The following is a 19396-nucleotide window of genomic DNA, read 5'->3' as shown; positions in this document are numbered from 1 at the left end:
TTTGTCTTATTTGAACTGTTGTATCAGTGAAGCGAGGTGAGTCAGTGAAGTTATGGTTTTACAGTGCAGTGAATAGTTCCGATCAGTGATAATTTAAAGCGTCAATGAAATGTATTCTATAGTGTCAGTGGAATGCGTCATAGTACCACTACAGTGAGTGAGATGAGAGTAAAATGAAAGACTGTTGAAACTTATGTAGGGCCTATACATATGTAGGTTGTATTGTAAAATTAGGTTATTTTATTATTACTATTTAATACGAGAAAAATTCGTACCGGGACCTGGAATCGAACCCAGGACCTCTCAGCTCTGAGAGATCCTGGGTTCGATTTCCGGTGCCGGTACGAATTTTTCTCGTATTAAATAGTAATAATGCATATTGGCTACTTCATAGTAGCCGTGTAGTATTCAATGAGGTGGGCGAGACCTTATACAAAATGAATATGTGATGTAGGTGATTTTATGTTTTATTATTAATTGTAATTATTGTGTTAAATTGTATTGTGTATTCTTATTGTATTGTATATATAATTGTATTGTGTATTGTAATTTTGTGTATGTTTATATTGTGTATACCACTGCCACCGGGTGCTTGCCCACTTGCAGTGTAAATAAATACATACGAGTACATACATACATACATACATACATACATACATACATACATACATACATACATACATACATACATACATACATACATACATACATACATACATACATACATGTAAACTAGACCATTACTCACAAATTATATGAAAATATTAAAATACTAACACAATTTGAATTAAATGCATCGGGATTGCACCAATTAATTCACAGCTGCGTTAAATTACATCATATTTGGCTGAGTTGGCTTAATTAAAACTTAAGATTCTGTACAAATTGTGAGACTTCATTATAGGATTAACCCTAGATGATGATTTTAATCCAAGTATTTAAGTGTACGCTAAATTCTGATGCATCATCCGCTTGCACGGGACTTTCTCTGCATACTTATTAATGCCAGGTGAAATAAAATCTTGTGCCCTCTATCTATCAGTTTTACGATGTAGACAACGTACACAGTTTTTGAGACTGAAGTCTTGTATGTGCTGCTGGCAACCATATATGTCACTCAGCCAATTGTCATTTACAGCCATTTGTAAGAGAAAGATGCTCCCATCTTTACTGCTGCAACATTTTCTTTTCTAAGTCCACTGACCCTCAGCAACTACAATGGCCCTGGAGATTCGAACACCTTTGTGTACAGTCAACATAAAATAATGGATTCAATATAGTGACAAGAATGAAAGACGTTTTTAATTAATTTGTAATTATTTAAGTATGAAATTGTGTTCGTCTAAGTTTCGTACAACAGTATACTTCAAAATTAATGCTATTTTATCATCAATATCATCAATGTCATCACCGGCATTATCTCCATTACCGTAAAATGAGATAAACTCGACCGCAGGGGTAAACATGACCACAAAAGAAAAGAAAGATTTAAATCATATGAATCCCAATTGTGACTAAGAATTATTAAAAAAGCACTTTGAGAAAAAATGAACTATAAATATTATATTCAGTGCAATTGATATTATGATTTAAATATTTTTTCTCTTTGTGATCAAGTTTACCCCACTTTACGGTACCTATTGCAAACGCCATCATCACCATAATCTTCGTTACTACTACCAACACTACTACTATTACAGTCATAATTTTCAACAACACAGGTATTACCTTCATTAACATAATCGATGTTATCATCATCATTCACCACCACCACCACCACCACCACCACCACCACCACCACCACCACCACCACCACCACCACCATAATCACTATCGTGCCATCGAACTTGATATAACTTTTCATGCATTTCTTAACGATCAACCTGCTATCATACAGAAAGTCTTAAATCAGGAACTTTGTATTCACAGAATTGCGCGAAAAGAACATTGGTATCCTACATCTGCTTTCTATCGTAATTATATATTTGTGTATAATACATTTCTAATACATTAGTCCCTCCTTCATATTATCCAAATATCTAAGCCAAGTCTTACCAGTGATCTATTGTCTAAAGAGTTCTGTGTACACCCTTTTTACTCTTCTTTCTTCTGAAGCTCTAACAAGCAAACATTGTCATAGGGGCAAATAAAAAAAATCAATTTTTTTCTTCTACTATATTAACAATGTGGAAACAAGTGATTATACAAATATTGGCCACTCGAGCGCAATTACGAGAGCCTGCGGCCGTTTACGGAAAGGAAACACAATTTCACGGAAAAATTTATTGGAACAGAAACAAATTGCTGAGCTATTTTTCAACTTATTCCTCACCGGAATTGAGACTTTTCATACCGTGGGATCAACTTTTGTATCTATGTGTCGTTGAAGTCTGCCGCCTGAAATCGGAACCAATGTCTTAACAACCATCTGCACCTCTCTGTTGATCTCACGGTATGACAGATATCTCAGTTCTGGTGGGGAATATGTTGAAAAATAGCTCAATAATTTCTGTATCTGTCTCAATAAATCTTTCCATGAAATTGTGTTTTCTTCCTCTAAACGGCCTCAGGAAAACTTATTTTCTGAACGGCTCTATGTAATTGCGCTAGAGTGGCCAAAATTTTTATAAGCACTTGTTTTGACATTATTAACACGGTGGAAGAAAAACATTAACTTTTTTATCTGCCCACATGAGAATGTTTGCTTGTTAGCACAGTCCAATCCATCGCTGCTTGTATTAAGTTCTTTAACTTGGAATAAAAAATCAACTCTTATCAAAACACGACTTGAGACAGAATATTTGTAATATTTTGTGTCTTTTAATAAGTTGGTGTTACCTTGTAAACTTCAGTATGAAATAAGGATAAAGATCAGGTTTTACTTGTTTATGTCCGTAGGATATTTTACAAGGGTTGCTTGTTTGTAAAACAAAAATTACATTGAACTAGATATTATCTCAAAAAAACGTAAGACATTCCAATTCTCTTGTGATTTACGTGCTCCAATTAGTTACGTGAAATCATAAAATAAAGCGGCATCCGTTGAAATTGAAATGATAAAAACTTGATTTTCAACAAGAGTTATGAACGTGATTCGTAAGAAGCCACAGACGACAAAAAAATTCCTTATTACAACTTATAATCACAATATCCATTAATGCAATATAACTATTTAAGTAGACTACTGATCGAAAACGGAAAAACATATTTTATCAACGAAGTTAATTGCATTTCTTCATATTTAAATGCGATGTTATACACGTAATATTTTTAATTGGTATTAATATAACTAGTATAGTAATTAACAATGTAACTGTCGCTGAAACATATTTTCATTATTAAATTTCTTTACATGTATACAGACAAATAAATCTCCTGCAGCACACGACATAGTGGTTGTTTTAATGAACGCCATCTAAGAACGAAAGAAGAATGACTGGGAAGAAAATCACTGCTAATTCATTATAGCTTAGTTTATTATTTGGAATGAAACCTTGAAAAGAAACAGAATTATTAAGTCGAAAGATATTTCCACAATTTTGCAACTACATCACAAACTACAGATGAACCATATGTCAATTTCAGGGGATTATTCTTTGAGATATTTAAAAAAAAAAGAGTTTCGTACAATTTCGCTCCTTCTTGCTTTCCTTCCGGGATAAAATTGTTTTGCGTGAGACGTTTCATATCGTGTTTTGAGAAAGCCATTGATTTAATTCCCATTGTGACCAGTGAATTTAAAAGAGCAGAGTATTATGATAGTGAATGATTGAAATAATATTAGTTTTGTCATTTAAATGTGCAGAAATTTGATCCGAACAAATGTAACTTTTCGTTCTACAAAGAAATTTTACATTGCTACAGTCTACAAAAGGAATAAAAAAACGAGCAAAGTTATATTATGCACAGTTTCTGGAAAGACATTACCTGTACATACAGAGTTATGTACGATTTAACGTGCTGATATGTTTGAAATGAGTTTCCGAAACAACAGTTATCGTCATCTTTAAGTTATCTGCGCTTCAACTGGTAACTGTGCCTCAGCCTGTAGTTACCTGGCTGTTAGTACTGATTCGAACAAATACCGACATGCAGCACTACTGCGTTATTGTTTCGTAAACTATAATAACAGATACCCCCACGTGCTAGGTTTCTGCCCTCAGGGCGAATTACTGCGAATTGACAGACATAACACAGTCCGCTCAATAATTGATAACAGATTAAGGGAACATGGTGAATACGAAGTATATGAGGAAGTTCAATGTCTTTCTACGGAAGGATCTACACGGCGTGCTGACATCATAATAATTGACCGAGATAAAAACTGGTCTCATTCTTGACCCCACTGTAAGGTTCGAAATTAATGAAGATCAACCAAAGCAGGCACATGAAGAGAAACGCGCTATTTACCTTCCATGCTGTAATGATCTCAGTCATAAATATAATATTTGAGGATTGGAATGTCATTGGACTTTTGTTTGGTGCGCGAGGAACAATTCCCAAATTTACATTGGAGATCCTCAGAAAATTAAAGGTCCTTGAAAAGATTCTTCAGGCAGTTGCATCAACCATTTTAGAATCTTCATTGACAATCATCAATCACCATCTTTATTCATCTTTATAATATTCAATGTATATTATTTATTTTCAATAAATGTTTATCGTTTTGATAGTTACCACATCTTGTCGCAGAATATTAATTTTTTTTTAAATTTCATTATGTATTTTTAACATTAATTTACATTTTATTTTTTGTTCATTTGAATTGATTAGGATGCCGAAATTTTAAATCCAAGATTTGGATGGCTATCATTTCGATATACTACTACTATAGACCATAATAAATTAATTTGCTATATTATCTGTATAGTTTAAAAAATTGGCGTTTTATTTACGTAACTTACGGTAAATATTCTACTCTCTGTGACATATTAGGATAATAATGTATGTTTGTAAAGACAATTTCGAATATTTGAAGCTTAATTGTCGTTATAAACTTCAGATTGTATATGTCAGTCAAGAAATATTTTATTCTTGGGTTTTCTACCAATGCCAATGGTATTTCGGGCTCCGCAAATTCCATTTGAAAACATGAAGGCATTCATATGGACGAATATAACTTATTTTTACATGTTTGTCAGTATGACTGCCATACTCACCACAGATGACTACGGTTGCAGGTTTGAAGCAGAAGTTACCTTGATGATCATGCCAAATAACAATTATTGCTTTTTTAATCATATTACGATTGAGACGGAAGTGTACATGTACACTATCGTTTATCACACGATTGTTTAATTAAAAAGCCTGCACCTACTAGTATAGAGCTCACTGTGTACCTATCAGCCATACTATTACTGAAAACTTCTGCAAACAAAAGTAACTAATCACTAACAAAACACTAGAGGAGACATCTATGGACGACAATAGGTACTGAACTTGAAGTTACCTGAACTGTTGGTTAAAAGCGCTGATAAATCTATATTTCACTTTCCGGAAATTCATGAAAGTTAGTGCTGTTAAATTTATAAAAACAGTTAAGTAACTGAGAGTTAACTGTGGTATACAAGAAACCGTGCATTAAACTTTTTTGTTTCAAATATTTCAAAAGAATAACCCCCCGAATTTAAGGACATTAGTTACGATTCGCACTAGAGGAGACATCTATGGACGACAATAGATACTGAACTTGAAGTTACCTTTATTGTTGGTTAAAAGCGCTGATAAATCTACATTTAATTTTCCGGAAACATAAAATTTAGTGCAGTTAAATTTATAGAAACAGTTAAGTAACTGAAAGTTAACTGTATACAAGAAACCGTGCATTAAACTTTTTTCTTTCAAATATTTCAAAAGAACAACTTCCTAAAATTAATGACATTAGTTACGATTAGCACTGGAGGAGACATCTATGGACGACAATAGATACTGAACTTGAAGTTACCTTAATTGTTAGTTAAAAGCGCTGATAAATCTACATTTAATTTCCCGGAAACTCACGAAATTTAGTGCAGTTAAATTTGTAGAAACAGTTAAGTAACTGAAAGTTAACTGTATACAAGAAACCGTGCATTAAACTTTTTTCTTTCAAATATTTCAAAAGAACAACTTCCTAAAATTAATGACATTAGTTACGATTAGCACTGGAGGAGACATCTATGGACGACAATAGGTACTGAACTTGAATTTACCTTAACTGTTGGTTAAAAGCGCTGATAAATCTACATTTAACTTCCCGGAAACTCATGAAATTTAGTGCAGTTAAATTTATAAAAACAGTTAAGTAACTGAGAGTTAACTGTGGTATACAAGAAACCGTACATTAAATTCTTTTGTTTCAAATATCTCAAAAGAATAACGCTCTGAAATTAATGACATTAGTTATGATTCGCATTAGAGGAGACATCTGTTGACGACAATAGATACTGAACTTGAAGTAACTTAACTGTTGGTTAAATGCACTGATAAAAAATGTACATTTAACTTCCCGGAAACTCATGAAATTTAGTGCAGTTGAATTTATAACAACAGTTACGTAAGTGAGAGTTAACTGTGTTATACAAGAAACCGTGCATTAAACTTTTTTTTCAAACATTTAAAAAAAATAACCCCCTGAACTTAATGACATTAGTTACGATTCGCACTAGAGGAGACATCTATGGACAGCAATAGATACTAAACTAGAAGATACCTTAACTGTTGGTTAAAAGCGCTGATAAATCTACATTTAACTTCTCGGAAACTCATGAAATTTAGTGCAGTTAAATTTATAAAAACAGTTAAGTAACTGAGAGTTAACTGTGGTATACAAGAAACCGTGCATTAAACTTTTTTGTTTCAAATATTTCAAAAGAATAACCCCCTGAAATTAATGACATTAGTTACGATTCGCACTAGAGGAGACATCTATTGACGACAATAGATACTGAACTTGAAGTTACCTTAACTGTTGGTTAAAAGCGCTGATAAATCTACATTTAACTTCCTGGAAACTCATGAAATTTAGTGCAGTTAAATTTATAAAAACAGTTAAGTAACTGAGAGTTAACTGTGGTATACAAGAAACCGTGCATTAAACTTTTTTATTTCAAATATTTGAAACGAATAACCCCCTGAAATTGATGACTTAGTTACTATTCGCCCTGTATAGTTTCGGACACGCATAAATTAATTGACTATGGAACTTTATCTCAAGAGGTTATATTTATTTTCAATTCTGTGAAAACTTCCTGGCCCTACTTATGACACATTATGTCGCTCTTTATAGATAAATTAAGGTATAGCTGACATGTCCGTAATGGACTTCTGGCGTTGTACCCTTACACGCTTTCTCATCGTAATCCAGACTAGCAGTGTTATAAATTAGGTGATTTATGACTTTACTTCGGATAAGATTTTCGGCATGTTATTATTAAAAAGAACTGGATCTCAAAAAAGCTCTCAGAATAAGGAATGCACAACTTTTATGGAGGTGCTTTCGACCGCAAGTACCTATCTAACGATAGAATCTTATCTTAATTGAAAAGATAAATGTTGGGTTCACAAAATATATTGCAAGGCACGTCTCAGTGAAATGAGGTACCATAAAATGACTTGATAAAATTGATCATGTTGTTCGTACCTTCTTAAATGTTTTATAGTTCGAGTTCATTATATTTAAACTTCATTTAAAAAAAGGGGGTTTCTCCTTTTGTCAGGAAAAATTTACGATTTTCTTATAGTTTCCCTTGTTAACTCTTGAAACAAAATTGTTTTATCAAAACATAAAACTCTGCATCGGTATGCGGGTTCGAAACAAATTATAGCTTACGTATTTTTGTTCTGTAGTTTCCGGGTGTGTGCTCACAGGTGCGATAAGAGATGATGATGTGCGGAACCGCCATTGTTCAGGTTTGTGTTCCGTGCTGTCACCTGCATCGTGGCAGCCGGCTCGGAACATCCTGCATCCTACAGCAGATCTTATGTATTCTGAGCGCTCTCTGCAAGTGCTCGATTTGCGAGATAATTTCCGGAACCCCTATCCTTGCGAAGTTGCATGCAAGGCCTACATGCCATCTGTCATCTACTTGTTATTAGGTGCATTTACGGAGGTGCATAACAACCTTTGTTTTCCGTTTGCAGACTGACTGCTCGCAGACACAACTCTTTCTGCAGATACTTCGTTTATGACAACTTATACCGTGACATATACCTTCGTGCAATTATGGGGATTATAATAATAAATAGGCCCCGGAATCTTATGTAATATGAAAGTGCGAAATATGTAAATAAAAATCTAGCAAATATCGGGGAAATATGTAATTAAATATGTAGTATTAATACTTACTTACTTATTTACTTACTTACTTACTGGCTTTTAAGGAACCCGGAGGTTCATTGCCGCCCTCACATAAGCCCGCCATTGGTCCCTATCTTGAGCAAGATTAATGCATTCTCTATCATCATATCCCACCTCCCTCAAATCCATTTTAATATTATCTTCCCATCTACGTCTCGGCCTCCCTAAAGGTATTTTTCCCTCCGGCCTCCCAACTAACACTCTATATGCATTTCTGGATTCGCCCATACGTACTACATGCCCTGCCCATCTCAAACGTCTGGATTTAATGTTCCTAATTATGTCAGGTGAAGAATACAATGCGTGCAGTTCTGTGTTGTGTAGCTTTCTCCATTCTCCTGTAACTTCATCCCTCTTAGCCCCAAATATTTTCCTAAGCACCTTATTCTCAAACACCCTTTTACCTGTGTTCTCTCTCAAAGTGGGAGTCTCAAGTTTCACAACCATAAAGAACAACCGGTAATATAACTGTTTTATAAATACTTATTTTCAGATTTTTTGACAGTAGACTGGATAATAAAAGCTTCTCAACCAAATAATAACAGGCATTTCCCATATTTATTCTGTGTTTAATTTCCTCCCGAGTATCATTTATATTTGTTACTGTTGCTCCCAAGTATTTGAATTTTTCCACGTCTTCAAAGGATAAATTTCCGATTTTTATATTTCCATTTCGTATAATATTCTTGTCACGCGGCATAATCATATACTTTGTCTTTTCGGGATTTACTTCCAAATCTATCTCTTTACTTGCTTCAAGTAAAATTCCCGTATTTTCTCTAATCGTTTGTAGATTTTCTCCTAACATATTCACGTCATACGCATAGACAAGCAGCCGATGTAACCCGTTCAATTCCAAACCCTCTCTGTTATCCTGGACTTTCCTAATGGCATACTGTAGAGCAAAGTTAAAGAGTAAAGGTGATAGTACATTTCCTTGCTTTAGCCCACAGTGAATTGGAAACGCATTTGACAGAAACTGACTTATACGGACTCTGCTGTACGTTTCACTGAGACACATTTTAATTAATCGAACTAGTTTCTTGGGAATACCAAATTCAATAAGAATATCATATAAAACTTCTCTCTTAACCGAGTCATATGCCTTTTTGAAATCTATGAATAATATGTAGTATTAATAAAATATGTAATTTAAAATCACTATTTTTAATGCAATAAATTGACAAAAATGTCGTCACAATTTAACTGGTCAACTGTAGTTTGCAAATACAACTTGTCTCTGCCACAATTTATGCTTTTTTTTCTTGTGTCTTAAGATTTCGTAGAAAAATATTTTTCTTTGACACACAAAATGGTATTTTGATTTGCCTGACACCCGACCCAAACTCCTCGCTAATAGCCTACTTTCAATTTGTAACACAGTTAAATGACCGGCGCACCTGACCATCCCAGATTCTGAGAAAGCATTAGGGCAAATGTATAGAGTTGAGACACTCGGAACTATAATCTTTTACAGACAAAGAGTTGGAATCCCTATTTTATGTTTGTTTTTTTATTTATAAAAGAACTATTGTCTTAAGCCAGCTTTAGAATTTGAAGTATTTTCTATATTAATTGTGTACAAAACATAACCGTCAGTTTCCGAGCCCTCCCTCTTTACCAGCATCGTGTACTATAGTGAAAACAAAAAGCGGCTCTCCAATCGGAGTAATGGGATAGGGACAAGTATATATGAAAAAAAAATTCAAAAATTTACTCTGTAAAATAAAAAAATTAATAAAAAATTAAACTCAATAACTGCCTAGATATATTATATAAAAACGTTACATTCTTTGCATAATATGTAAAATGAAACTCAACATATCAGAACAACAAAACGCCGACATTTGTCATTTTCAGTAGTCTACAAGTAAAGGAATGCAATATGTAATGACATAAGAATCCGGTCTCTAACAATAAAGTATGCGGTTTTGCTACATATCCATTTATTATAAGCTCATACTCTAGTAGAATGCAGGATAACTTACCTCAATGTGGACAACAAAATCACCGTATTCCGTGTAAGCATAAATCGGAGATGTCTAGAGATAATATTCTCTTGCAAGTCACTGCTCTCATAATCATTGTCTTCATCGCTCTCATAACCATGTTCATTCCAAGCATTATCATGTTCATCACTCTCATCATGGTCATCACTTTCTTAATTATGGTCGTCACTCTCATAATCACGGATATCATTCTCATAATCATGCTCATCGCTCTCTTAATCACGGTCATCGCCCTCTTAATCACTATCACCACTCTTACTCACTGTTATCGCTCTCTTAATCACGGTCATCGCCCTCTTAATCACTGTCACCACTCTTACTCACTGTCATCGCTCTCTTAATCACGGTCATGACTTTCTTAATTACGTTCATCATTCTCATAACCAAGGTCATCGCTCATAATCATGGTCATCTCTCATAATCATGTTGATCACTCTCATAATCACTGTCATCACTCTCTTAATCACGGTCATCACTCTTTTAATCACTGTTATCACTCTCTTAATCAGTCGAGGCGAGTTGGTATAGCGCTGGCCTTCTATGCCCAAGGTTGCGGGTTCGATCCCGGGCCAGGTCGATGGCAATTAAGAGTGCTTAAATGCGACAGGCTCATGTCAGTAGATTTACTGACATGTAAAAGAACTCCTGCGAGACAAAATTCCGGCACATCTAGCGATGCTGATATAACCTCTGCAGTTGCGAGCGTCGTTAAATAAAACATAACATTTAACATTTCTATTAATCACTCTCTTCACTCTCATAATCATGGTCATCACTCTCTTAATCACGGTCATCACTCTTTTAATCACTGTCGTCACTTTCTTAATCACGGTTATCACTCTCTTAATCACTCTTCACTCTCATAATCATGGTCGTCGCTCTCCTAATCATTGTCTTCACTCTCCTATTCATGGAAATCACTCTCATAATCTCTTAATCACGGTCATCATTCTCTTAATCACGGTCATCACTCCCTTAATCACGGTCTTCGCTCGCTTAATCATAGTCTTTACTCTCATAATCATGTCATTGTTCTCTTAATCATGGTGTTCACTCTCATAATCATGGTCATCACTCATAATTAGACTTCGCTGAATTGCCACACGCAGCATGCAATCAGGTTGCCGATGTACGGTAGTATAGGGGAGGTGAGCGACCGCCCGGTCTCGTAGTACAAGCAGTTCATGTTAAGAGTTGTGACCGGTCCAAATAGATAAAGCAGCTACAGCTAATGTATACCTATGTAAGCACTTGTTTTTGCATTACTGTGGTTGGAATAGTCAAAGCTTCACATTTGTTCAGCGCAGACAAGAATTCAATCAAACATACTACAATGAGAGTGTTGCTGTTCCAAATAATTGCCCCTGGAACCTTTACCCCCGCAGCCAGATTTGGCCCGTTGGGAAAGTAGTTGGATGCTGTTAATTGTTATGCAGAACATTACGACAAAATAATGGAGGTAATTGATGAATTGCATACCACAGACAGTTCTGCTGTTCCTGCTGTAAAATCATTGCCTTCTGAACAGCTATTGGAAGATAGTCTGTTCATTGATTCTAATTTTAAAATCGTGTCCAAAAGCATCATCCTGTTAGAATCGTCTAAACTACAATTCTCAGAAACCCTTAATATAGTGGATAAAGTATCACAAACCGTTATCCAAAATAAAAATTCACTAATTTCAGAAAAAGTAAAATGTAAGTTGACAAACGTTATTGCTAAAAATTCTGCCTATTCACAACTTCGTATTATAAATAATGTACCATCAGGTCACGACAAGACATCTGAAGTTGGTGTACTAAAAAGTAGTGACTTTCCGTTCTTCAAATATGTACGTATTACCTCGTGTGATGTTGAACGTACATTTTCCCAAAATAAAAACTGTTTAAGTGACCATCGGAGGAGGTTACTTTGCAGTCGCTCAAAATGTATGTAACTCTTCACTGCAATGCACCTATTCAAGGATGATATATCTTACATTACATTTTAAGAGTTAATATATCTCACTATAAAATAATTGTGTATTTACATGTTTAGACATATTCTACTTCAATGATCATTCATTATATTTCTTGAATGCAGGATACAGGTTTTATTGTAACCGCAGTATACTGCTCAGTGTTTACATCAGAGGCATACTCCATCCGTTACACGCCCCCTTCTCATACAGTCTATACCTCGTGCGCAGTAAACCTTGCGATTCTCGTGGCAATTCCACGAAGTCTACTTATAATCATAATCATCACTGTCTTAATCCTGATCATCTTTCTTTTAATTCTAGCTATACCAGTCATATTAACTGTCATCATCACTGGCATAATAATGACAATGGTTATGAGAGCGATGATGATAATCATTATGAGGGCGGTTAAGACAATTATAAGAGATGGAAACAATAGTAATGAGAACGATGCAGACAATGATAATGAGACCGATGAAGACAAATTATTATGACAGTCATCAAGACAAATATTATGAGAACGGCAAAAATAATGATCATGAGAACGATAAAGGCAATGATTATGAGAGCGATCAACACAACGATTATGAGAGCGATGAACACAATGATTATAAGAGCAATGAAGACTATGATTATGAGAACGATGAAGATAATGATTATGAGTGTGATGAAGACTATTATGAGAGCGATAAATACAATGATTATGAGAGCGATGAAGACAAAATTATGAGACCGATTGAAACAACGATTATGGGAGCGATGAACACAATGATTATGGGAGTGCTGACAATGATTTTGAAATCGACGAAAGAAATGATTATGAGAAGGATGGCGTCAATGATTATGTGAGGATAAGATTATAAGCTCGATGATTAGGCCTACTACAACTTTGCAAGGATGATAACGACGATCAGGATTTGACAAACCAGGAAATCATGTTGCACAGAATAATTAACAGTAGAAAATGCAGTTTGAATTGCAAAGTCATTTCCAAGGTAAGACGCCGAACATTTATTATGAATGAACAGTACGTAATAATTTGCAGACACTGACATTACAACATTGACTTAAAGCCAGGAAAATTTGATAATATAGTTTAAGTCAGCAAGTTTTAACTTGAGTTTCAACTTTGACATATACGAACACATTTAATTTCAGGATTGGCTCTGAACGGTGAAATGGTGAGAACGGAAGTTAGAGTAGGCCTACATCAATAATCAATTCAAACACCTCTTTTTTAAACATAATTTTCAATCGTACTCCCCGAGTTTTAAACTCGTATCTCTTGCGTGAAAGCTCGCTTTGTAGCATTTGGGAGAAAAAATGCGTCATTTTTCTTATGAATCGAAAGGCTATTGGCCTAGAATACACTTTCCTTGTCAAAGTTTAATATTAAATTAATGACGAGTTGAATTGGCATTTGTGATGAATTACTTACTTACTTATTTACTTACTTACTTACTTACTGGCCTTTAAGGAACCCAGAGGTTCATTGCCGCCCTCACATAAGCCCGCCATTGGTCCCTATCCTGAGCAAGATTAATCCAGTCTCTATCATCGCATCCCACCTCCCTCACATCCATTTTAATATTATCCTCCCATATACGTCTCGGCCTCCCCAGCCTCCAGCCTACCAACTAACACTCTATATTCATTTCTGGATTCGCCCATACGTGCTACATGCCCTGCCCATCTCAAACTTCTGGATTTAACGTTCCTAATTATGTAAGGTGAAGAATACAATGCGTTCAGTTCTGTGTTGTGTAACTTTCTCCATTCTCCTGTAACTTCATTCCTCTTAGCCCCAATATTTTCCTGAGCACCTTATTTTCAAACGCCCTTAACCTATGTTCCTCTCTCAAAGTAAGAGTCCAAGTTTCACAACCATAAAGAACAACCGGTAATATAACTGTTTTATAAATTCTAACTTTCAGATTTTTTGACAGCAGACTGAATGATAAAAGCTTCTCAACCGAATAATAACAGGCATTTCCCATATTTAATCGGTGTTTAATTTCATCCCGAGTATCATTTATATTTGTTACTGTTGCTCCCAGGTATTTGAATTTTTCCACCTCTTCAAAAGATAAATGTCTAATTTTTGTATTTCCATTTCGTACAATATTCTCGTCACGAGACGTAATCATATTCTTTGTCTTTTCGGGATTTACTTCCAAACCTATCTCTTTATTTGCTTTAAGTAAAATTGCCGTGTTTTCCCTAATCATTTGTGGATTTTCTCCTAACATATTCATGTCATCCGCATTGACAAGCAGCTGATGTAACCCGTTCAATTCCAATCCCTCTCTGTTATCCTGGACTTTCCTAATGGCATACTCTGGAGCAAAGTTCAAAAGTAAAGATGATAGTGCATCTCCTTGCTTTAGCCCACAGTGAATTGGAAACGCAATTTGTGATGGATTAATGCAGTTAATTTAGTAGTCCGTCTACATTTGTTTGATAAGTGTAATAATTGTATTAAAGTAGTACAAGTAACTTACCTGAAAATAACTGTCTATGGAATTATTTGTGATGGAGTGGACAATATTGGAGTAGATATCCTCGTTGATCTTCAATTTCTTTCACATATTCTCCATTATTATGTTCAGGATCTCGCCAATCGGCAGTGTAATATCCTCTGGCATCTTCACGTAGCACCTTAAAGGAGCTATAAAACAAGAAGACAGATCAGAAATCAAAATGTAATACATCCCTCAAAAGATAACTGTTAACTTTTGTGTGCATTTATTTTTAAATAATTATATTTAGCCTGTAGTAGCAAACATATATGTGTTTATCGTCGCTCCTTTTGGAGACTTACATGATTGATGCATTACAAGAGCTCACATTCTTTTTAGTAAAAACCTTGTAACTAACTGTGTGTTCATTGGACGTGAAGGGTAGCTTGTTCATGACAAATTAACAGAAGCTTTTTTAAGTATCTTGTTTCGAACTCGTGTTTCTATTTCACTGACTAGAACAACTTGGAAACTCCTCTTTTTTAACGAAAGTAGTCTATGTGGCACTTGACTTTGCTACTTCTTAAAGTGGCAACAGTTCTGGTCTCGCCCAACCGCTTCTTTTTAGATGATAGACTGGTTCACAGCAGAGCTTTCTATGAAAGGGTTTGCCCAGCATACCTTTGTGCAGTCATGCTATTCGTAATTCAACGAGTTTCTAGACGATGAACTCCACAAACAACTCCGAAGAAATTATATTGTTTTCTTTTGTGAAATTATAAGTTTGTATTTCTGTGCAATGGTAAGGTGAGGTGGATCTGATACTGTTAAATATTTGCTTTGAACAGAATCCCTACTGAAGTTAGAGCATAAAGGGATACAATATCGAGTCCTTCTAGTTATACTAGTTGAATATCTGTAATTAGAATGTCTGTTGCTGTAATCTTCTATTACTAGAAGTGATTTCAAACTATTCTCATATACAGATTGATTAAGGATGAATAATAAATATTTCAGGGTGTAAGTGTAGTAGTATGGACTGTTCTCCGTAAAAAAGTACAAATAAACTTGTCTCCAATTTTTAATGGATGTGCAGATACAACTGTGTGAATGTTACGCATAAAATGCGTTACAAGAGGCAAGAAGAAAAGACAAATAACTGAATGATTACGTTTATGGCTTATTTACATGGAATCAGTATATTTCAACAGTTCGGTGCACTTTCCGCCCTTTTGACAATAGTGACAACTTTCGTGACCGCCAGCAGTGTATATTAGTTGGTGATTTCTCTTCTGAATGGCGCATCACGAAGTCTGGAGTTCCTCAAGGATCGGTGCTAGATCCTCTACTATTTATATTTATTAACGACGTGACAAGCACTATATAACACTGCAGATGTAACTTGTTTGCTGACGATTTACAGATCTATAGGCCTATACATTTTTGTCTTAATGAACTAACTGATGCAGTGGCACAGTGACTGAAGCCTTAAACTTTATCTATGGGCTCAAAATTTGGGTTGAGGTTAAACCCAGAAAAATCGCAGGCAATTATAATTGACAACAGCGCTTTCTAAGTACAATTAAGGACAAAACCGTAACTAAATTGTCAATAAATGAGTTGATTATTAAGTATAGTGACAATGTAAAAAAATCTTAGATTATTAATGGACAGAGATCTAAATTGGAATAATAATGTAACTCACATCTTTACATATGTAAGAAAGTATTTTCATTGCTCCACTCTTTAAATCATTAGCGAAATTGTCTGCCTCTTTCCTTAAAAGGAAAAATTGTTGGCTAGTGATGACCCATTTTGATTACTGCGATTCTCTCTTGACAAATATAATTGTCAATTTAACTGAAAGAGTACAGCGTGTCCATAGTGTATGTGGATCAGCTTCATCTGCAATACTCGTATATTTGACCCAGTGAGGGAAGTGGGAAAAACCCAAAGGCGGTATGCTACCCCAAGGTTTTTCCCCATGGCACAACTCGGTTTAAAAAAAAAGGCATACCCCCTCCCTTACAACATACACATACATGATGTTAAATTGTTTCGTGTAGTTAGTAACTCGAATCTTTGAAACTTACGCAACACATTACATTTCTTAATAAAAAAATTAAGTTATTTGCTATATTATTTTGCAATGGCCATTGAGACATCATTTAAAATAATATTAAAGCTTCAAAGTGCATTACCTAATTATAAGTAAAAAGTGCAACGACAACAAAAATGAAACAGTCACTAAATTGGCAACAATGGCCACCACAATCTACAGACCACAGCTTTCTATACTTGAAATGCTACCATTATAGGCATACCAGGAGTTGACTTATCAAAATAAACGTATCTAAATACATTTGAATACAGTTGCTGAAGGCTGTGGTTTTAGATTAACGAAGCAAATATATAGTACTCTTTGTTGTGAAGAAATGTAGAAACAAATTTTTACTGATCACATTTTTTCATGACGGTATATCATTTTTCACTAACGGTATTTATTCTGGCCCTAGAAACCAGGGGCGGTATTCCATACCGGCGCATACCGTCTCACTTTCCTCACTGATTTGACCATATAACGCCATTCTTCTAAGCTCTTTCATGAGTTCACCTAAAGGAGCGAAGAACAGCACATTCTTTATCTGTTCTGTTTGGAATATTACGTCCAGTAATGGAATATGGTGCTGCATGTTGGGATCCTTACTGATTAGAACATATTAAGACACTGGAAAAGATTAAAAAACGGGCTCTCAAGTGTTGTCGGAAAAATTCACCATTAAAATGGGACACACTCACGGACAGGAGAACGCGAATTCGATTATGCGCACTGTTCAAAACATACCTGGAGAGAAATAAAAAATAGGTTGTAGCCGCCATATTACTCTTCAAGGAACGACCACTCATATAAATTGAGGGAAAGAAGGCAGAGGACAGACACTGGAAAGTTTTCTTTTCTCAATCGTACTATCAGGGACTGGAATGCTTTGCCTGCAGACTTACTAAAGGTTTTACCAACGACCAAAAATGTATTTAAAAAAAGGCTTAAGGACTTTACTATTAAAAAAGGTAATTATACACAGTATTTAAAGGGTGTAAATGATGTGTTGTTATTGAAGTGTTGTGTCAGTGAAGAATTATGTTGTGTCAGTGAAGTGTGTTGTATCAGTGAAGTGTGTAGTGTAAGTGAAACGTGTTCCTGTCAGTGAAGCTTTATAGTTTATGGTGGCAGTGCAAAGTATTTGAACAGTGAAATGTTTTTGAAGTGTTAGTGAAATCAGGATAGAATCAGTGAAATGTGTCATAGTTTCAGTGCAGTGAGTGAGTTGACAGCGAAATGAGTGTAATTTGAAAGGTACTTGTGCAGATATGAACATATCATACTCGTGGGTTTTAGTTCGATCTTAGGTTTAAGATACAAATTAGATTTATTTCAAATGTTATTTTAAGTGATCGTTTCATTTAATTTAGGATATTCCCTGTTGTTGTTATTATTATTATTATTATTATTATTATTATTATTATTATTATTATTATTATGAATTATTGTTAGTATTAATTATTAGTGTTATTATAATTGTATTTTTAATTAATAAGATTATTGTTATTGTCATTATTGAGTGTAATTAGTTACCACTGCCACCGGGTATACACCCATTGCAGTGTGAATACATACATACATACATACATACATACATACATACATACATACATACATACATACTTCTGCTCCAAAATATCTGAGAATTCGCTTTGAATATCTTACAACGTTACGGAATCAACATCAGGCCTTGTTATCCATTCCTCGTCATTATACTTTTTTCCATTCATCCTCTTTCACCGTGTCAGTCTGTCGCCTATGGAACTCCTTACCTCGTCATGTCAGGGATTGCCGAACGGTTAATCAATTTAAATTACAATTTACGTGGAATTTGATTTGTGAGTGTTAGCCGATTTTTATAGGTTATTCTCTATGTTCGTATAAATTGTCATTTAAGCCTATTATAAAGTAGAATTAGGATATAAATTGCAAATTGCTTAATTATGTATCATGTTTAGTCAATATTTCATTATATGTAAGCTCGTTAATGTGTATGATAATGATTTTATATTTAAGTATTAGGCCTACTATTAACGTTACTAATTTTGTTGTTGTGTCAATGCAAATTTCCACTTTTGGTAGTGCGCGAACAATACGTTACTTAAATCTTTATTATCATCACACGTACAGTCTTAGAAAAAAGTATTGTCGCACAGATACTGTACAAGTCCCAGAAAGGATGTAGTGCGCATGATCAGAGGACGAGCGACCTGGTTCACAAGAGAACGACTAGTTGAAGTAATAACATTTTTTTTTTTTCGTTGTATGTCTGATCAAGCACACTGTCTTCTTTCTGGGAATTATGAAGTATCTGTGCAAAAAAACTTTTTTCTAAGACTGTACATTCAACTTCGAGCCTTAATGATGTGTCTTTCCCAGAAATATATAGGCCTACTATTATTGACAAGTGTACAGAGAGAAAATCCAATATGAGGATAGTTGCCCATAAAGCGTTACCAAAATGATTCAGCCTCCTATTTAGTCCATTATAAAGAATAATAATCAAAATGTGCTAAGAATCATTAACAT

The sequence above is a fragment of the Periplaneta americana genome, chromosome 14, assembly GCF_040183065.1.
Source record: "Periplaneta americana isolate PAMFEO1 chromosome 14, P.americana_PAMFEO1_priV1, whole genome shotgun sequence".
NCBI classification, from domain to species: Eukaryota; Metazoa; Arthropoda; class Insecta; order Blattodea; family Blattidae; genus Periplaneta; species Periplaneta americana.
The sequence above is the reverse complement of the archived record's forward strand: the minus strand, read 5'-3'. Positions refer to the sequence as shown.